The sequence below is a fragment of the Mustelus asterias genome, chromosome 21 (assembly GCF_964213995.1).
Source record: "Mustelus asterias chromosome 21, sMusAst1.hap1.1, whole genome shotgun sequence".
In the NCBI taxonomy this organism is placed as follows: Eukaryota; Metazoa; Chordata; class Chondrichthyes; order Carcharhiniformes; family Triakidae; genus Mustelus; species Mustelus asterias.
The window spans coordinates 22333860-22358309 of record NC_135821.1 but is presented as its reverse complement, the minus strand read 5'-3'; positions in this window follow the sequence as shown (position 1 = coordinate 22358309).

Genomic DNA, 24450 nt, shown 5'->3' with positions numbered 1-24450 from the left:
TCTAATCCAATCCAATCCAATCCAATCCCAGTAACGGCATCCATTCCGATCCAATGCAATCCAATCCAATCCAAGTAACGGCATCCAATCCAATCCAATCCAATACAATCCAATGCAATCCAAGTAACGGCATCCAATCCAAGCCAATCCAATCCAATCCAAGTAACGGCATCCAATCGAATCCAATCCAATCCAATCCAAGTACCGGCATCCAACCCAATCCAATCCAATCCAAGTACCGGCATCCAATCCAATGCAATCCAATCCAATCCGATCGAATCCAATCCAATCCAAATAACCGCATCCAATCCAATCCAATCCAATCCAATCCAATTAACGGCGTCCAATCCAATCCAATCCAATCCAATCCTATCCTATCCAAGGACGGCATCCAATCTAATCCAATCCAATCCAATCCAATCCAATCCAAGTAACCGCATCCAATACAATCCAATCCAATCCAAGTAACGGCATCAAATCCAATCCAATCCAATACAATACAATCCAAGTAACGGCATCCAATCCAATCCAATCCAAGTAACGCATCCTCTCCAATCCAATCCAATCCAATCCAATCCAATCCAATCCTATCCTAGCCAATCCAATCGAAGTAACGGCATCCAATCCAATCCAATCCAATCGAATCCAACTAACCGCCTCCAATCGAATCCAATCCAATCAAATCCAATCCAATTCAATCCAATCCAAGTAACGGCATCCAATCCAATCCAATCGAATCCAATCCAATCCAAGTAACGGCATCCAATCCAATTCAATCCAATCCAAGTAACGGCATCCAATCCAATCCAATCGAATCCAATCCAATCCAAGTAACGGCATCCAATCCAATCCAATCCAATCCAAGGAACGGCATGCAATCCAATTCAATCCAATCCAATTCAAGTAACGGCATCCAATCCAATCCAATCCAATCCAAGTAACGGCATCCAATCGAATCCAATCCAATCCAATCCAACTAACGGCATCCAATCCTATTGAATCCAATCCAATTCAAGTAACGGCATCCAATCCAATCCAATCCAATCCAAGTAACGGCATCCAATCCAATCCAATCCATTCCAACCCAATCGAATCTAATCCAATCCAATTCAAGTAACGGCATGTAATCGAATCCAATCCAATCCAAGTCCCGGCATCCAACCCAATCCAATCCAATCCAAGTACCGGCATCCAACCCAATCCAATCCAATTCAATCCAAGTAACGGCAACCAATCCAATGCAATCCTATCCAATCCAATCCAAACCAATCCAATCCAAGTAACGGCATCCAATCCAATCTAATCCAATCGAATCCAATCCAATACAAGTAACGGCATCCAATCCAATCCAATCGAATCCAATCCAATCCAAGTAACCGCATCCAATCCAATCCAATCCAATACAATTAACAGCATCCAATCCAATCCAATCCAATCCAAACCTATCCAACTAACGGCATCCAATCTAATCGAATCCAATCCAGTCCACTCCAAGTAACCGCATGCAATCCAATCCAATCCAATCCAATCCAGGTAACGGCATCCAATACAATCCTATCGAATCCAATCCAATCCAAATAACCGCATCCAATCCAATCCAATCCAATCCAATTAACGGCACCCAATACAATCAAATCCAATGCTATCCTATCCAAGTAACGGCATCCAATCTAATCCAATCCAATCTAATCCAATCCAAGTAACCGCATCCAATCCAATCCAATCCAATCCAAGTAACGGCATCCAATCCAATGCAATCCAATCCAATCCAATCCAATCCTATCCTATCCAAGGACGGCATCCAATCTAATCCAATCCAATCCAATCCAATCCAATCCAAGTAACCGCATCCAATACAATCCAATCCAATCCAAGTAACGGCATCAAATCCAATCCAATCCAATCCAATACAATCCAAGTAACGGCATCCAATCCAATCCAATCCAAGTAACGCATCCTCTCCAATCCAATCCAATCCAATCCAATCCAATCCAATCCTATCCTAGCCAATCCAATCGAAGTAACGGCATCCAATCCAATCCAATCCAATCGAATCCAACTAACCGCCTCCAATCGAATCCAATCCAATCAAATCCAATCCAATTCAATCCAATCCAAGTAACGGCATCCAATCCAATCCAATCGAATCCAATCCAATCCAAGTAACGGCATCCAATCCAATTCAATCCAATCCAAGTAACGGCATCCAATCCAATCCAATCGAATCCAATCCAATCCAAGTAACGGCATCCAATCCAATCCAATCCAATCCAAGGAACGGCATGCAATCCAATTCAATCCAATCCAATTCAAGTAACGGCATCCAATCCAATCCAATCCAATCCAAGTAACGGCATCCAATCGAATCCAATCCAATCCAATCCAACTAACGGCATCCAATCCTATTGAATCCAATCCAATTCAAGTAACGGCATCCAATCCAATCCAATCCAATCCAAGTAACGGCATCCAATCCAATCCAATCCATTCCAACCCAATCGAATCTAATCCAATCCAATTCAAGTAACGGCATGTAATCGAATCCAATCCAATCCAAGTCCCGGCATCCAACCCAATCCAATCCAATCCAAGTACCGGCATCCAACCCAATCCAATCCAATTCAATCCAAGTAACGGCAACCAATCCAATGCAATCCTATCCAATCCAATCCAAACCAATCCAATCCAAGTAACGGCATCCAATCCAATCTAATCCAATCGAATCCAATCCAATACAAGTAACGGCATCCAATCCAATCCAATCGAATCCAATCCAATCCAAGTAACCGCATCCAATCCAATCCAATCCAATACAATTAACAGCATCCAATCCAATCCAATCCAATCCAAACCTATCCAACTAACGGCATCCAATCTAATCGAATCCAATCCAGTCCACTCCAAGTAACCGCATGCAATCCAATCCAATCCAATCCAATCCAGGTAACGGCATCCAATACAATCCTATCGAATCCAATCCAATCCAAATAACCGCATCCAATCCAATCCAATCCAATCCAATTAACGGCACCCAATACAATCAAATCCAATGCTATCCTATCCAAGTAACGGCATCCAATCTAATCCAATCCAATCTAATCCAATCCAAGTAACCGCATCCAATCCAATCCAATCCAATCCAAGTAACGGCATCCAATCCAATGCAATCCAATCCAATCCAATCCAATCCAATCCAGGTACCGACATCCAATCCAATCCAATCCAATCCAAGTAACGGCATCCAATCCAATCTAATCCAATCCAATCCAATTCAATCCAATCTAATCCAATCCAAGTAACCGCATCCAATCCAATCCAATCCAATCCAAGTAAGGCATCCAATCCAATCCAATCCAATCCAATCCAATGCAATCCTAGTAACGGCATCCAATCCAAGCCAATCCAATCCAATCCAAGTAACGGCATCCAATCCAATCCAATCCAATCCAAGTAACGGCATCCAATCGAATCCAATCGAATCTAATCCAATCCAATCCAACGAACGGCATCCAATCGAATCCAATCGAATCCAATCCAAGTACCGGCATCCAACACAATCCAATCCAATCCAATCCAATCCAAGTAACGGCATCGAATCCAATGCAATCCAATCCAATCCAATCCAAACCAATCCAATCCAAGTAACGGCAGCAAATCCAATCTAATCCAATCGAATCCAATCCAATCCAAGTAACGGCATCCAATCCAATCCTATCGAATCCAATCCAATCCAAGTAACCGGATCCAATCCAATCCAATTAACGGAATCCAATCTAATCCAATCCAATCCAATCCTATCCTATCCAGGTAACGGCATCCAATCTAATCCAATCCAATCCAATCCAAGTAACCGCATCCAATCCAATACAATCCAATCCAATCCAATCCAAGTAACGGCATTCAATCCAATGCAATCCAATCCAATCCAAACCAATCCAGGTACCGGCATCCAATCCAATCCAAACCAATCCAAGAAACGGCATCCAATCCAATCTAATCCAATCCAATCCAATCCAATCCAAGTAACCGCATCCAATCCAATCCAATCCAATCCAAACCAATCCAAGTAACGTCATCCAATCCAAGCCAATCCAACCCTATCCAATGCAATCCAAGTACCGGCATCCAATCCAAGCCAATCCAATCCAATCCAAGTAACGGCATCCAATCCAATCCAAGTAACGGCATCCAATCCAATCGAATCTAATCCAATCCAATCCAAGTAACGGCATCCAATCCAATATAATCCAAGCCAATCCAATCCAATCCAATCCAAGTAACCGCATCCAATCCAATCCAATCCAATCCAAATCAATCCAAGTAACGGCATCCAATCCAAGCCAATCCAACCCAATCCAATGCAATCCAAGTACCGGCATCCAATCCAAGCCAATCCAATCCAATCCAAGTAACGGCATCCAATCCAATCCAATCCAATCGAAGTACCGGCATCCAACCCAATCCAATCCAATCCAATCCAATCCAAGTAACGGCATCCAATCCAATGCAATCCAATCCAATCCAAACCAATCCAATCCAGGTAACGGCATCCAATCCAATCTAATCCAATCCAATCCAATCCAATCCAACTAACGGCATCCAATCCAATCCTATCGAATACAATCCAATCCAAGTAACCGCATCCAATCCAATCCAATACAATCCAATTAACGGCATCCAATCCAATCCAATCCAATCCTATCCTATCCAGGTAACGGCATCCAATCTAATGCAATCCAATCCAATCCAAGTTACCGCATCCAATCCAATCCAATCCAATTAACGGCATCCAATCCAATCCAATCCAATCCAATCCTATCCTATCCAAGTGACGGCATCCAATCTTATCCAATCCAATCCAATCCAATCCAATCCAATCCAAGTAACCGCATCCAATCCAATCCAATCCAATCCAAGTAACGGCATCCAATTCAATGCAATCCAATCCAATCCAATCCAGGTACCGGCATCCAATCCAATCCAAGTAACGGCATTCAATCCAATCTAATCCAATCCAATCCAATCCAATCCCAGTAACGGCATCCAATCCGATCCAATGCAATCCAATCCAATCCAAGTAACGGCATCCAATCCAATCCAATCCAATACAATCCAATGCAATCCAAGAAACGGCATCCAATCCAAGCCAATCCAATCCAATCCAAGTAACGGCATCCAATCGAATCCAATCCAATCCAATCCAAGTACCGGCATCCAACCCAATCCAATCCAATCCAAGTACCGGCATCCAATCCAATGCAATCCAATCCAATCCAAACCAATCCAATCCAAGTAACGGCATCCAATCCAATCCGATCGAATCCAATCCAATCCAAATAACCGCATCCAATCCAATCCAATCCAATCCAATCCAATTAACGGCGTCCAATCCAATCCAATCCAATCCAATCCTATCCTATCCAAGGACGGCATCCAATCTAATCCAATCCAATCCAATCCAATCCAATCCAAGTAACCGCATCCAATACAATCCAATCCAATCCAAGTAACGGCATCCAATCCAATCCAATCCAATCCAATACAATCCAAGTAACGGCATCCAATCCAATCCAATCCAAGTAACGCATCCTCTCCAATCCAATCCAATCCAATCCAATCCAATCCAATCCTATCCTAGCCAATCCAATCGAAGTAACGGCATCCAATCCAATCCAATCCAATCGAATCCAACTAACCGCCTCCAATCGAATCCAATCCAATCAAATCCAATCCAATTCAATCCAATCCAAGTAACGGCATCCAATCCAATCCAATCCAATCGAATCCAACTAACCGCCTCCAATCGAATCCAATCCAATCAAATCCAATCCAATTCAATCCAATCCAAGTAACGGCATCCAATCCAATCCAATCGAATCCAATCCAATCCAAGTAACGGCATCCAATCCAATCCAATCCAATCCAAGGAACGGCATGCAATCCAATTCAATCCAATCCAATTCATGTAACGGCATCCAATCCAATCCAATCCAATCCAAGTAACGGCATCCAATCGAATCCAATCCAATCCAATCCAACTAACGGCATCCAATCCTATTGAATCCAATCCAATTCAAGTAACGGCATCCAATCCAATCCAATCCAATCCAAGTAACGGCATCCAATCCAATCCAATCCATTCCAACCCAATCGAATCTAATCCAATCCAATTCAAGTAACGGCATGTAATCGAATCCAATCCAATCCAAGTCCCGGCATCCAACCCAATCCAATCCAATCCAAGTAACGGCAACCAATCCAATGCAATCCTATCCAATCCAATCCAAACCAATCCAATCCAAGTAACGGCATCCAATCCAATCTAATCCAATCGAATCCAATCCAATACAAGTAACGGCATCCAATCCAATCCAATCGAATACAATCCAATCCAAGTAACCGCATCCAATCCAATCCAATCCAATTAACGGCATCCAATCCAATCTAATCCAATCCAATCCAATCCAATCCAATCCTATCCAAGTAAGGGCATCCAATCTAATCGAATCCAATCCTATCCAATCCAAGTAACCGCATCCAATCCAATCCAATCCAATCCAACTAACGGCATCCAATCCAATCCTATCGAATCCAATCCAATCCAAGTAACCGCATCCAATCCAATCCAATCCAATCCAATTAACGGCATCCAATCCAATCCTATCCAATCCTATCCTATCCAAGTAACGGCATCCAATCCAATCCAATCCAATCCAAGTATCGGCATCCAATCCAAAGCAATCCAATCCAATCCAATCCATTCCAATCCAGGTACCGGCATGCAATCCAATCCAATCCAATCCAAGTAACGGCATCCAATCCAATCTGATCCAATCCAATCCAATCCAATCCAAGTAACCGCATCTAATGCAATCCAATCCAATCCAAGTAACGGCATCCAATCCAATCCAATCCAATCCAATCCAATGCACTCCAAGGAACGGCATCCAATCCAAGCCAATCCAATCCAATCCAAGTAACGGCATCCATTCCAATCCAATCCAATCCAAGTAACGGCATCCAATCCAATCCAATCGAATCTAATCCAATTCAATCCAAGGAACGGCATCCAATCGAATCCAATACAATCCAATTCAAGTAACGGCATCCAATCCAATCCAATCCAATCCAAGTAACGGCATCCAATCCAATCCAATCCATTCCAACCCAATCGAATCGAATACAATCCAATCCAAGTAACGGCATATAATCGAATCCAATCCAATCCAATCCAAGTCCCGGATCCAACCCAATCCAATCCAATCCATTCCGAGTAACGGCAACCAATCCAATGCAATCCAATCCAATCCAATCCAAACCAATCCAATCCAAGTAACGGCATCCAATCCAATCTAATCCAATCGAATCCAATCCAATCCAATCCAAGTCCCGGCATCCAACCCAATCCAATCCAATCCAATCCAAGTAACGGCAACCAATCCAATGCAATGCAATCGAATCCAATCCAATACAATCCAAGTCCCGGCATCCAACCCAATCCAATCCAATCCAATCCAAGTTACGGCAACCAATCCAATGCAATGCAATCCAATCCAATCCAATCCAATCCAACTAACGGCATCCAATCCAATCCTATCGAATCCAATCCAATGCAAGTAACCGCATCCAATCCAATCCAATCCAATCCAATTAACGGCATCCAATCCAATCCAATCCTATCCTATCCACGTAACGGCATCCAATATAATCCAATCCAATCAAATCCAATCCAATCCAAGTAACCGCATCCAATCCAATCCAATCCAATCCAATCCAAGTACCGGCATCCAATCCAATGCAATCCAATCCAATCCATTCCAATCCAGGTACCGGCATCCAATCCAATCCAATCCAATCCAAGTAACGGCATCCAATCCAATACAATCCAATCCAATCCAATGCAATCCAAGTAACGGCATCCAATCCAAGCCAATCCAATCCAATCCAAGTAATGGCATCGAATCCAATGCAATCCAATCCAATCCAATCCAAACCAATCCAATCCAGGTAACGGCAGCAAATCCAATCTAATCCAATCGAATCCAATCCATTCCAAGTAACCGGATCCAATCCAATCCAATCCAATCCAATTAACGGCATCCAATCTAATCCAATCCAATCTAATCCTATCCAGGTAACGGCATCCAATCTAATCCAATCCAATCCAATCCAATCCAAGTAACCGCATCCAATCCAATCCAATCCAATCCAATCCAAGTAATGGCATTCAATCCAATGCAATCCAATCTAATCCAAACCAATCCAGGTACCGGCATCCAATCCAATCCAATCCAATCCAATCCAAGAAACGGCATCCAATCCAATCTAATCCAATCCAATCCAATCCAGGTAACCGCATCCAATCCAATCCAATCCAATCCAAACCAATCCAAGTAACGTCATCCAATCCAAGCCAATCCAACCCTATCCAATGCAATCCAAGTACCGGCATCCAATCCAATCCAATCCAATCCAATCCTATCCTATCCAAGTAACGGCATCCAATCTAATCCAATCCAATCCAATCGAATCCAATCCAAGTAACCGCATCCAATCCAATACAATCCAATCCAAGTAACGGCATCCAATCCAATGAAATCCAATCCAATCCAATCCAATTCAGGTACCGGCATCCAATCCCATCCAATCCAATCCAAGTAACGGCATTCAATCCAATCTAATCCAATCCAATCCAATCCAATCCCAGTAACGGCATCCAATCCGATCCAATCCAATCCAAGTAACGGCATCCAATCCAATCGAATCTAATCCAATCCAATCCAAGTAACGGCATCCAATCCAATCTAATCCAAGCCAATCCAATCCAATCCAATCCAAGTAACGGCATCCAATCCAATCCAATCCAATCGAAGTACCGGCTCCAACCCAATCCAATCCAATCCAATCCAATCCAAGTAACGGCATCCAATCCAATGCAATCCAATGCAATCCAAATCAATCCAATCCAGGTAACGGCATCCAATCCAATCTAATCCAATCCAATCCAATCCAATCCAATCCAAGGAACGGCATCCAATCCAATCCTATCGAATCCAAGTCAATCCAAGTAACCGCATCCAATCCAATCCAATCCAATCCAATTAACGGCATCCAATCCAATCCAATCCAATCCTATCCTATCCAAGTAACGGCATCCAATCTAATCCAATCCAATCCAATCCAAGTTACCGCATCCAATCCAATCCAATCCAAGTAACGGCATCCAATCGAATCCTATCGAATCCAATCCAATACAAGTAACCGTATCCAATCCAATCCAATTAACGGCATCCAATCCAATCCAATCCAATCCTATCCTATCCAAGTAACGGCATCCAATCTAATCCAATCCAATCCAATCGAATCCAATCCAAGTAACCGCATCCAATCCAATCCAATCCAATTCAAGTAACGGCATCCAATCCAATGAAATCCAATCCAATCCAATCCAATCCAGGTACCGGCATCCAATCCCATCCAATCCAATCCAAGTAACGGCATTCAATCCAATCTAATCCAATCCAATCCAATCCAATCCCAGTAACGGCATCCAATCCGATCCAATCCAATCCAATCCAATCCAAGTAACGGCATCCAATCCAATACAAACCAATCCAATCCAATGCAATCCAAGTAACGGCATCCAATCCAAGCCAATCCAATCCAATCCAAGTAACGGCATCCAATCGAATCCAATACACTCCAATCCAAGTACCGGCATCCAACCCAATCCAATCCAATCCAAGTACCGGCATCCAATCCAATGCAATCCAATCCAATCCAAACCAATCCAATCCAAGTAACGGCATCCAATCCAATCCTATCGAATCCAATCCAATCCAAATAACCGCATCCAAGCCAATCCAATCCAATCCAATTAACGGCGTCCAATCCAATCCAATCCAATCCTATCCTATCCAAGTAAAAGCATCCAATCTAATCCAATCCAATCCAATCCAATCCAATCCAAGTAACCGCATCCAATCCAATCCAATCCAATCCAAGTAACGCCATCCAATCCAATCCAATCCAATCCACGTAACGGCATCCAATCCAATCCAATGCAATCCAAGTAACGCATCCTCTCCAATCCAATCCAATCCAATCCAATCCAATCCAATCCTATCCTAGCCAATCCAATCGAAGTAACGGCATCCAATCCAATCCAATCCAATCGAATCCAACTAACCGCCTCCAATCGAATCCAATCCAATCAAATCCAATCCAATCCAAGTAACGGCATGCAATCCAATCCAATCCAATCCAATTCAAGTAACGGCATCCAATGCAATCCAATCCAATCCAAGTAACGGCATCCAATCGAATCCAATCCAATCCAATCCAAGTAACGGCATCCAATCCAATCCAATCCAATCCAATTCAAGTAACGGCATCCAATCCAATCCAATCCAATCCAAGTAACGGCATCCAATCCAATCCAATCCATTCCAACCCAATCGAATATAATCCAATCCAATTCAAGTAACGGCATATAATCGAATTCAATCCAATCCAATCCAATCCAAGTAACGGCATCCAATCCAATCTAATCCAATCGAATCCAATCCAATACAAGTAACGGCATCCAATCCAATCCAATCGAATCCAATCCAATCCAAGTAACCGCATCCAATCCAATCCAATCCAATCCAATTAACGGCATCCAATCCAATCCAATCCAATCCTATCCAAGTAACGGCATCCAATCTACTCGAATCCAATCCAATCCAATCCAAGTAACCGCATCCAATCCAATCCAATCCAATCCAACTAACGGCATCCAATCCAATCCTATCGAATCCAATCCAATCCAAGTAACCGCATCCAATCCAATCCAATCCAATCCAATTAACGGCATCCAATCCAATCCAATCCAATCCAATCCTATCCTATCCAAGTAACGGCATCCAATCTAATCCAATCGAATCAAATCCAATCCAATCCAAGTAACCGCATCCAATCCAATGCAATCCAATCCAATCCAATCCAATTATCGGCATCCAATCCAATGCAATCCAATCCAATCCAATCCATTCCAATCCAGGTACAGGCATCCAATCCAATCCAATCCAATCCAAGTTACGGCATCCAATCCAATCTAATCCAATGCAATCCAATACAATCCAGTCCAATCCAAGTAACGGCATCCAATCCAATCCAGTTCAATCCAATCCAATGCACTCCAAGGAACGGCATCCAATCCAAGCCAATCCAATCCAATCCAAGTAACGGCATCCAATCCAATCCAATCCAATCCAAGTAACGGCATCCAATCCAATCCAATCGAATCTAATCCAATCCAATCCAAGGAACGGCATCCAATCGAATCCAATCTATTCCAATCCAAGTACCGGCATCCAACCCAATCCAATCCAATCCAATCCAATCCAAGAAACGGCATCGAATCCAATGCAATCCAATCCAATCCAATCCAAACCAATCCAATCCAAGTAACGGCACCAAATCCAATCTTATCCAATCGAATCCAATCCAATCCAAGAAACGGCATCCAATCCAATCCTATCGAATCCAATCCAATCCAAGTAACGGCATCCAATCGAATCGAATCCAATCCAATCCAAGTAACGGCATCCAATCCAATCCAATCCAATCCAATTCAAGTAACGGCATCCAATCCAATCCAAGTAACGGCATCCAATCCAATCCAATCCATTCCAACCCAATCGAATCTAATCCAATACAATCCAAGTAACGCCATATAATCGAATCCAATCCAATCCAATCCAAGTCCCGGCATCCAACCCAATCCAATCCATTCCAATCCAGGTAACGGCAACCAATCCAATGCAATCCTATCCAATCCAATCCAAACCAATCCAATCCAAGTAACGGCATCCAATCCAATCAAATCCAATCGAATCCAATCCAATACAAGTAACGGCATCCAATCCAATCCAATCCAATCCTATCCAAGTAACGGCATCCAATCTAATCGAATCCAATCCAATCCAATCCAAGTAACCGCATCCAATCCAATCCAATCCAATCCACCTAACGGCATCCAATCCAATCCTATCGAATCCAATCCAATCCAAGTAACCGCATCCAATCCAATCCAATCCAATCCAATTAACGGCATCCAATCCAATCCAATCCAATCCAATCCAATCCTATCCTATCCAAGTAACGGCATCCAATCTAATCCAATCCAATCAAATCCAATCCAATCCAAGTAGCCGCATCCAATCCAATCCAATCCAATCCAATCCAAGTATCGGCATCCAATCCAATGCAATCCAATCCAATCCAATCCATTCCAATCCAGGTACCGGCATCCGATGCAATCCAATCCAATCCAAGTAACGGCATCCAATCCAATCCAATCCAATCCAATCCAATCCAGTGCAATCCAAGTAACGGCATCCAATCCAAGCCAATCCAATCCAATCCAAGTAACGGCATCCAATCCAATCCAATCCAATCCAAGTAACGGCATCCAATCCAATCCAATCGAATCTAATCCAATCCAATCCAAGGAACGGCATCCAATCGAATCCAATCGAATCCAATCCAAGTACCGGCATCCAACCCAATCCAATCCAATCCAAGTAACGGCATCCAATCCAATGCAATCCAATCCAATCCAAATCAATCCAATCCAATCCAATCCATTCCAATCCAGGTACCGGCATGCAATCCAATCCAATCCAATCCAAGTAACGGCATCCAATCCAATCTAATCCAATCCAATCCAATCCAATCCAAGTAACCGCATCTAATGCAATCCAATCCAATCCAGGTAACGGCATCCAATCCAATCCAATCCAATCCAATCCAATCCAATGCACTCCAAGGAACGGCATCCAATCCAAGCCAATCCAATCCAATCCAAGTAACGGCATCCAATCCAATCCAATGCAATCCAAGTAACGGCATCCAATCCAAGCCAATCCAATCCAATCCAAGTAACGGCATCCAATCGAATCCAATACTATCCAATCCAAGTACCGGCATCCAACCCAATCCAATCCAATCCAAGTACCGGCATCCAATCCAATGCAATCCAATCCAATCCAAACCAATCCAATCCAAGTAACGGCATCCAATCCAATCCTATCGAATCCAATCCAATCCAAATAACCGCATCCAAGCCAATCCAATCCAATCCAATTAACGGCGTCCAATCCAATCCAATCCAATCCTATCCTATCCAAGTAAAGGCATCCAATCTAATCCAATCCAATCCAATCCAATCCAATCCAAGTAACCGCATCCAATCCAATCCAATCCAATCCAAGTAACGCCATCCAATCCAATCCAATCCAATCCAATCCACGTAACGGCATCCAATCCAATCCAATGCAATCCAAGTAACGCATCCTCTCCAATCCAATCCAATCCAATCCAATCCAATCCAATCCAATCCTATCCTAGCCAATCCAATCGAAGTAACGGCATCCAATCCAATCCAATCCAATCGAATCCAACTAACCGCCTCCAATCGAATCCAATCCAATCAAATCCAATCCAATACAAGTAACGGCATGCAATCCAATCCAATCCAATCCAATTCAAGTAACGGCATCCAATGCAATCCAATCCAATCCAAGTAACGGCATCCAATCGAATCCAATCCAATCCAATCCATGTAACGGCATCCAATCCAATCCAATCCAATCCAATTCAAGTAGCGGCATCCAATCCAATCCAATCCAATCCAAGTAACGGCATCCAGTCCAATCCAATCCATTCCAACCCAATCGAATATAATCCAATCCAATTCAAGTAACGGCATATAATCGAATTCAATCCAATCCAATCCAATCCAAGTAACGGCATCCAATCCAATCTGATCCAATCGAATCCAATCCAATACAAGTAACGGCATCCAATCCAATCCAATCGAATCCAATCCAATCCAAGTAACCGCATCCAATCCAATCCAATCCAATCCAATTAACGGCATCCAATCCAATCCAATCCTATCCAAGTAACGGCATCCAATCTAATCGAATCCAATCCAATCCAATCCAAGTAACCGCATCCAATCCAATCCAATCCAATCCAACTAACGGCATCCAATCCAATCCTATCGAATCCAATCCAATCCAAGTAACCGCATCCAATCCAATCCAATCCAATCCAATTAACGGCATCCAATCCAATCCAATCCAATCCAATCCTATCCTATCCAAGTAACGGCATCCAATCTAATCCAATCGAATCAAATCCAATCCAATCCAAGTAACCGCATCCAATCCAATGCAATCCAATCCAATCCAATCCAATTATCGGCATCCAATCCAATGCAATCCAATCCAATCCAATCCATTCCAATCCAGGTACAGGCATCCAATCCAATCCAATCCAATCCAAGTTACGGCATCCAATCCAATCTAATCCAATGCAATCCAATCCAATCCAATCCAATCCAAGTAACCGCATCTAATACAATCCAGTCCAATCCAAGTAACGGCATCCAATCCAATCCAGTTCAATCCAATCCAATGCACTCCAAGGAACGGCATCCAATCCAAGCCAATCCAATCCAATCCAAGTAACGGCATCCAATCCAATCCAATCCAATCCAAGTAACGGCATCCAATCCAATCCAATCGAATCTAATCCAATCCAATCCAAGGAACGGCATCCAATCGAATCCAATCTATTCCAATCCAAGTACCGGCATCCAACCCAATCCAATCCAATCCAATCCAATCCAAGAAACGGCATCGAATCCAATGCAATCCAATCCAATCCAATCCAAACCAATCCAATCCAAGTAACGGCACCAAATCCAATCTAATCCAATCGAATCCAATCCAATCCAAGAAACGGCATCCAATCCAATACTATCGCATCCAATCCAATCCAAGTAACGGCATCCAATCGAATCGAATCCAATCCAATCCAAGTAACGGCATCCAATCCAATCCAATCCAATCCAATTCAAGTAACGGCATCCAATCCAATCCAATCCAAGTAACGGCATCCAATCCAATCCAATCCATTCCAACCCAATCGAATCTAATCCAATACAATCCAAGTAACGCCATATAATCGAATCGAATCCAATCCAATCCAAGTCCCGGCATCCAACCCAATCCAATCCATTCCAATCCAGGTAACGGCAACCAATCCAATGCAATCCTATCCAATCCAATCCAAACCAATCCAATCCAAGTAACGGCATCCAATCCAATCAAATCCAATCGAATCCAATCCAATACAAGTAACGGCATCCAATCCAATCCAATCCAATCCTATCCAAGTAACGGCATCCAATCTAATCGAATCCAATCCAATCCAATCCAAGTAACCGCATCCAATCCAATCCAATCCAATCCACCTAACGGCATCCAATCCAATCCTATCGAATCCAATCCAATCCAAGTAACCGCATCCAATCCAATCCAATCTAATCCAATTAACGGCATCCAATCCAATCCAATCCAATCCAATCCTATCCTATCCAAGTAACGGCATCCAATCTAATCCAATCCAATCAAATCCAATCCAATCCAAGTAGCCGCATCCAATCCAATCCAATCCAATCCAATCCAAGTATCGGCATCCAATCCAATGCAATCCAATCCAATCCAATCCATTCCAATCCAGGTACCGGCATCCGATGCAATCCAATCCAATCCAAGTAACGGCATCCAATCCAATCCAATCCAATCCAATCCAATCCAGTGCAATCCAAGTAACGGCATCCAATCCAAGCCAATCCAATCCAATCCAAGTAACGGCATCCAATCCAATCCAATCCAATCCAAGTAACGGCATCCAATCCAATCCAATCGAATCTAATCCAATCCAATCCAAGGAACGGCATCCAATCGAATCCAATCGAATCCAATCCAAGTACCGGCATCCAACCCAATCCAATCCAATCCAAGTAACGGCATCCAATCCAATGCAATCCAATCCAATCCAAATCAATCCAATCCAATCCAATCCATTCCAATCCAGGTACCGGCATGCAATCCAATCCAATCCAATCCAAGTAACGGCATCCAATCCAATCTAATCCAATCCAATCCAATCCAATCCAAGTAACCGCATCTAATGCAATCCAATCCAATCCAGGTAACGGCATCCAATCCAATCCAATCCAATCCAATCCAATCCAATGCACTCCAAGGAACGGCATCCAATCCAAGCCAATCCAATCCAATCCAAGTAACGGCATCCAATCCAATCCAATGCAATCCAAGTAACGGCATCCAATCCAAGCCAATCCAATCCAATCCAAGTAACGGCATCCAATCGAATCCAATACTATCCAATCCAAGTACCGGCATCCAACCCAATCCAATCCAATCCAAGTACCGGCATCCAATCCAATGCAATCCAATCCAATCCAAACCAATCCAATCCAAGTAACGGCATCCAATCCAATCCTATCGAATCCAATCCAATCCAAATAACCGCATCTAAGCCAATCCAATCCAATCCAATTAACGGCGTCCAATCCAATCCAATCCAATCCTATCCTATCCAAGTAAAGGCATCCAATCTAATCCAATCCAATCCAATCCAATCCAATCCAAGTAACCGCATCCAATCCAATCCAATCCAATCCAAGTAACGCCATCCAATCCAATCCAATCCAATCCAATCCACGTAACGGCATCCAATCCAATCCAATGCAATCCAAGTAACGCATCCTCTCCAATCCAATCCTATCCAATCCAATCCAATCCAATTAAATCCAATCCAATCCTATCCTAGCCAATCCAATCGAAGTAACGGCATCCAATCCAATCCAATCCAATCGAATCCAACTAACCGCCTCCAATCGAATCCAATCCAATCAAATCCAATCCAATCCAAGTAACGGCATGCAATCCAATCCAATCCAATCCAATTCAAGTAACGGCATCCAATGCAATCCAATCCAATCCAAGTAACGGCATCCAATCGAATCCAATCCAATCCAATCCAAGTAACGGCATCCAATCCAATCCAATCCAATCCAATTCAAGTAACGGCATCCAATCCAATCGAATCCAACTAACCGCCTCCAATCGAATCCAATCCAATCAAATCCAATCCAATCCAAGTAACGGCATGCAATCCAATCCAATCCAATCCAATTCAAGTAACGGCATCCAATGCAATCCAATCCAATCCAAGTAACGGCATCCAATCGAATCCAATCCAATCCAATCCAAGTAACGGCATCCAATCCAATCCAATCCAATCCAATTCAAGTAACGGCATGCAATCCAATCCAATCCAATCCAAGTAACGGCATCCAGTCCAATCCAATCCATTCCAACCCAATCGAATATAATCCAATCCAATTCAAGTAACGGCATATAATCGAATTCAATCCAATCCAATCCAATCCAAGTAACGGCATCCAATCCAATCTGATCCAATCGAATCCAATCCAATACAAGTAACGGCATCCAATCCAATCCAATCGAATCCAATCCAATCCAAGTAACCGCATCCAATCCAATCCAATCCAATCCAATTAACGGCATCCAATCCAATCCAATCCTATCCAAGTAACGGCATCCAATCTAATCGAATCCAATCCAATCCAATCCAAGTAACCGCATCCAATCCAATCCAATCCAATCCAACTAACGGCATCCAATCCAATCCTATCGAATCCAATCCAATCCAAGTAACCGCATCCAATCCAATCCAATCCAATCCAATTAACGGCATCCAATCCAATCCAATCCAATCCAATCCTATCCTATCCAGGTAACGGCATCCAATCTAATCCAATCGAATCAAATCCAATCCAATCCAAGTAACCGCATCCAATCCAATGCAATCCAATCCAATCCAATCCAATTATCGGCATCCAATCCAATGCAATCCAATCCAATCCAATCCATTCCAATCCAGGTACAGGCATCCAATCCAATCCAATCCAAGTTACGGCATCCAATCCAATCTAATCCAATGCAATCCAATCCAATCCAATCCAATCCAAGTAACCGCATCTAATACAATCCAGTCCAATCCAAGTAACGGCATCCAATCCAATCCAGTTCAATCCAATCCAATGCACTCCAAGGAACGGCATCCAATCCAAGCCAATCCAATCCAATCCAAGTAACGGCATCCAATCCAATCCAATCCAATCCAAGTAACGGCATCCAATCCAATCCAATCGAATCTAATCCAATCCAATCCAAGGAACGGCATCCAATCGAATCCAATCTATTCCAATCCAAGTACCGGCATCCAACCCAATCCAATCCAATCCAATCCAATCCAAGAAACGGCATCGAATCCAATGCAATCCAATACAATCCAATCCAAACCAATCCAATCCAAGTAACGGCACCAAATCCAATCTAATCCAATCGAATCCAATCCAATCCAAGAAACGGCATCCAATCCAATCCTATCGAATCCAATCCAATCCAAGTAACGGCATCCAATCGAATCGAATCCAATCCAATCCAAGTAACGGCATCCAATCCAATCCAATCCAATCCAATTCAAGTAACGGCATCCAATCCAATCCAATCCAAGTAACGGCATCCAATCCAATCCAATCCATTCCAACCCAATCGAATCTAATCCAATACAATCCAAGTAACGCCATGTAATCGAATCGAATCCAATCCAATCCAAGTCCCGGCATCCAACCCAATCCAATCCATTCCAATCCAGGTAACGGCAACCAATCCAATGCAATCCTATCCAATCCAATCCAAACCAATCCAATCCAAGTAACGCCATCCAATCCAATCCAATCCAATCCAATCCACGTAACGGCATCCAATCCAATCCAATGCAATCCAAGTAACGCATCCTCTCCAATCCAATCCAATCCAATCCAATCCAATCCAATTAAATCCAATCCAATCCTATCCTAGCCAATCCAATCGAAGTAACGGCATCCAATCCAATCCAATCCAATCGAATCCAACTAACCGCCTCCAATCGAATCCAATCCAATCAAATCCAATCCAATCCAAGTAACGGCATGCAATCCAATCCAATCCAATCCAATTCACGTAACGGCATCCAATGCAATCCAATCCAATCCAAGTAACGGCATCCAATCGAATCCAATCCAATCCAATCCAAGTAACGGCATCCAATCCAATCCAATCCAATCCAATTCAAGTAACGGCATCCAATCCAATCGAATCCAACTAACCGCCTCCAATCGAATCCAATCCAATCAAATCCAATCCAATCCAAGTAACGGCATGCAATCCAATCCAATCCAATCCAATTCAAGTAACGGCATCCAATGCAATCCAATCCAATCCAAGTAACGGCATCCAATCGAATCCAATCCAATCCAATCCAAGTAACGGCATCCAATCCAATCCAATCCAATCCAATTCAAGTAACGGCATGCAATCCAATCCAATCCAATCCAAGTAACGGCATCCAGTCCAATCCAATCCATTCCAAGCCAATCGAATATAATCCAATCCAATTCAAGTAACGGCATATAATCGAATTCAATCCAATCCAATCCAATCCAAGTAACGGCATCCAATCCAATCTGATCCAATCGAATCCAATCCAATACAAGTAACGGCATCCAATCCAATCCAATCGAATCCAATCCAATCCAAGTAACCGCATCCAATCCAATCCAATCCAATCCAATTAACGGCATCCAATCCAATCCAATCCTATCCAAGTAACGGCATCCAATCTAATCGAATCCAATCCAATCCAATCCAAGTAACCGCATCCAATCCAATCCAATCCAATCCAACTAACGGCATCCAATCCAATCCTATCGAATCCAATCCAATCCAAGTAACCGCATCCAATCCAATCCAATCCAATCCAATTAACGGCATCCAATCCAATCCAATCCAATCCAATCCTATCCTATCCAAGTAACGGCATCCAATCTAATCCAATCGAATCAAATCCAATCCAATCCAAGTAACCGCATCCAATCCAATGCAATCCAATCCAATCCAATCCAATTATCGGCATCCAATCCAATGCAATCCAATCCAATCCAATCCATTCCAATCCAGGTACAGGCATCCAATCCAATCCAATCCAAGTTACGGCATCCAATCCAATCTAATCCAATGCAATCCAATCCAATCCAATCCAATCCAAGTAACCGCATCTAATACAATCCAGTCCAATCCAAGTAACGGCATCCAATCCAATCCAGTTCAATCCAATCCAATGCACTCCAAGGAACGGCATCCAATCCAAGCCAATCCAATCCAATCCAAGTAACGGCATCCAATCCAATCCAATCCAATCCAAGTAACGGCATCCAATCCAATCCAATCGAATCTAATCCAATCCAATCCAAGGAACGGCATCCAATCGAATCCAATCTATTCCAATCCAAGTACCGGCATCCAACCCAATCCAATCCAATCCAATCCAATCCAAGAAACGGCATCGAATCCAATGCAATCCAATACAATCCAATCCAAACCAATCCAATCCAAGTAACGGCACCAAATCCAATCTAATCCAATCGAATCCAATCCAATCCAAGAAACGGCATCCAATCCAATCCTATCGAATCCAATCCAATCCAAGTAACGGCATCCAATCGAATCGAATCCAATCCAATCCAAGTAACGGCATCCAATCCAATCCAATCCAATCCAATTCAAGTAACGGCATCCAATCCAATCCAATCCAAGTAACGGCATCCAATCCAATCCAATCCATTCCAACCCAATCGAATCTAATCCAATACAATCCAAGTAACGCCATATAATCGAATCGAATCCAATCCAATCCAAGTCCCGGCATCCAACCCAATCCAATCCATTCCAATCCAGGTAACGGCAACCAATCCAATGCAATCCTATCCAATCCAATCCAAACCAATCCAATCCAAGTAACGGCATCCAATCCAATCAAATCCAATCGAATCCAATCCAATACAAGTAACGGCATCCAATCCAATCCAATCCAATCCTATCCAAGTAACGGCATCCAATCTAATCGAATCCAATCCAATCCAATCCAAGTAACCGCATCCAATCCAATCCAATCCAATCCACCTAACGGCATCCAATCCAATCCTATCGAATCCAATCCAATCCAAGTAACCGCATCCAATCCAATCCAATCCAATCCAATTAACGGCATCCAATCCAATCCAATCCAATCCAATCCAAGTATCGGCATCCAATCCAATGCAATCCAATCCAATCCAATCCATTCCAATCCAGGTACCGGCATCCGATGCAATCCAATCCAATCCAAGTAACGGCATCCAATCCAATCCAATCCAATCCAATCCAATCCAGTGCAATCCAAGTAACGGCATCCAATCCAAGCCAATCCAATCCAATCCAAGTAACGGCATCCAATCCAATCCAATCCAATCCAAGTAACGGCATCCAATCCAATCCAATCGAATCTAATCCAATCCAATCCAAGGAACGGCATCCAATCGAATCCAATCGAAGTACCGGCATCCAACCCAATCCAATCCAATCCAAGTAACGGCATCCAATCCAATGCAATCCAATCCAATCCAAATCAATCCAATCCACTCCAATCCATTCCAATCCAGGTACCGGCATGCAATCCAATCCAATCCAATCCAAGTAACGGCATCCAATCCAATCTAATCCAATCCAATCCAATCCAATCCAAGTAACCGCATCTAATGCAATCCAATCCAATCCAGGTAACGGCATCCAATCCAATCCAATCCAATCCAATCCAATCCAATGCACTCCAAGGAACGGCATCCAATCCAAGCCAATCCAATCCAATCCAAGTAACGGCATCCAATCCAATCCAATGCAATCCAAGTAACGGCATCCAATCCAAGCCAATCCAATCCAATCCAAGTAACGGCATCCAATCGAATCCAATACTATCCAATCCAAGTACCGGCATCCAACCCAATCCAATCCAATCCAAGTACCGGCATCCAATCCAATGCAATCCAATCCAATCCAAACCAATCCAATCCAAGTAACGGCATCCAATCCAATCCTATCGAATCCAATCCAATCCAAATAACCGCATCCAAGCCAATCCAATCCAATCCAATTAACGGCGTCCAATCCAATCCAATCCAATCCTATCCTATCCAAGTAAAGGCATCCAATCTAATCCAATCCAATCCAATCCAATCCAATCCAAGTAACCGCATCCAATCCAATCCAATCCAATCCAAGTAACGCCATCCAATCCAATCCAATCCAATCCAATCCACGTAACGGCATCCAATCCAATCCAATGCAATCCAAGTAACGCATCCTCTCCAATCCAATCCAATCCAATCCAATCCAATCCAATTAAATCCAATCCAATCCTATCCTAGCCAATCCAATCGAAGTAACGGCATCCAATCCAATCCAATCCAATCGAATCCAACTAACCGCCTCCAATCGAATCCAATCCAATCAAATCCAATCCAATCCAAGTAACGGCATGCAATCCAATCCAATCCAATCCAATTCAAGTAACGGCATCCAATGCAATCCAATCCAATCCAAGTAACGGCATCCAATCGAATCCAATCCAATCCAATCCAAGTAACGGCATCCAATCCAATCCAATCCAATCCAATTCAAGTAACGGCATCCAATCCAATCCAATCCAATCCAAGTAACGGCATCCAATCCAATCCAATACATTCCAACCCAATCGAATATAATCCAGTCCAATTCAAGTAACGGCATATAATCGAATCCAATCCAATCCAATCCAATCCAAGTAACGGCATCCAATCCAATCTAATCCAATCGAATCCAATCCAATACAAGTAACGGCATCCAATCCAATCCAATCGAATCCAATCCAATCCAAGTAACCGCATCCAATCCAATCCAATCCAATTAACGGCATCCAATCCAATCCAATCCAATCCTATCCAAGTAACGGCATCCAATCTAATCGAATCGAATCCAATCCAATCCAAGTAACCGCATCCAATCCAATCCAATCCAATCCAATCCAAGTAACGGCATCCAATCCAATCTAATCCAATCGAATCCAACCCAATACAAGTAACGGCATCCAATCCAATCCAATCGAATCCAATCCAATCCAAGTAACCGCATCCAATCCAATCCAATCCAATCCAATTAACGGCATCCAATCCAATCCAATCCAATCCTATCCAAGTAACGGCATCCAATCTAATCGAATCCAATCCAATCCAATCCAAGTAACCGCATCCAATCCAATCCAATCCAATCCAACTAACGGCATCCAATCCAATCCTATCGAATCCAATCCAATCCAAGTAACCGCCTCCAATCCAATCCAATCCAATCCAATTAACGGCATCCAACCCAATCCAATCCAATCCAATCCTATCCTATCCAAGTAACGGCATCCAATCTAATCCAATCGAATCAAATCCAATCCAATCCAAGTAACCGCATCCAATCCAATGCAATCCAATCCAATCCAATCCAATAATCGGCATCCAATCCAATGCAATCCAATCCAATCCAATCCATTCCAATCCAGGTACAGGCATCCAAACCAATCCAATCCAATCCAAGTTACGGCATCCAATCCAATCTAATCCAATGCAATCCAATCCAATCCAATCCAATCCAAGTATCCGCATCTAATACAATCCAGTCCAATCCAAGTAACGGCATCCAATCCAATCCAATCCAATCCAATCCAATGCACTCCAAGGAACGGTATCCAATCCAAGCCAATCCAATCCAATCCAAGAAACGGCATCCAATCCAATCCTATCGAATCCAATCCAATCCAAGTAACCGCATCCAATCCAATCCAATCCAATCCAATTAACGGCATCCAATCCAATCCAATCCCATCCAATCCTATCCTATCCAAGTAACGGCATCCAATCTAATCCAATCCAATCAAATCCAATCCAATCCAAGTAGCCGCATCCAATCCAATCCAATCCAATCCAATCCAAGTATCGGCATCCAATCCAATGCAATCCAATCCAATCCAATCCATTCCAATCCAGGTACCGGCATCCGATGCAATCCAATCCAATCCAAGTAACGGCATCCAATCCAATCCAATCCAATCCAATCCAATCCAATCCAGTGCAATCCAAGTAACGGCATCCAATCCAAGCCAATCCAATCCAATCCAAGTAACGGCATCCAATCCAATCCAAGTAACGGCATCCAATCCAATCCAATCGAATCTAATCCAATCCAATCCAAGGAACGGCATCCAATCGAATCCAATCGAATCCAATCCAAGTACCGGCATCCAACCCAATCCAATCCAATCCAAGTAACGGCATCCAATCCAATGCAATCCAATCCAATCCAAATCAATCCAATCCAATCCAATCCATTCCAATCCAGGTACCGGCATGCAATCCAATCCAATCCAATCCAAGTAACGGCATCCAATCCAATCTAATCCAATCCAATCCAATCCAATCCAAGTAACCGCATCTAATGCAATCCAATCCAATCCAGGTAACGGCATCCAATCCAATCCAATCCAATCCAATCCAATCCAATGCACTCCAAGGAACGGCATCCAATCCAAGCCAATCCAATCCAATCCAAGTAACGGCAT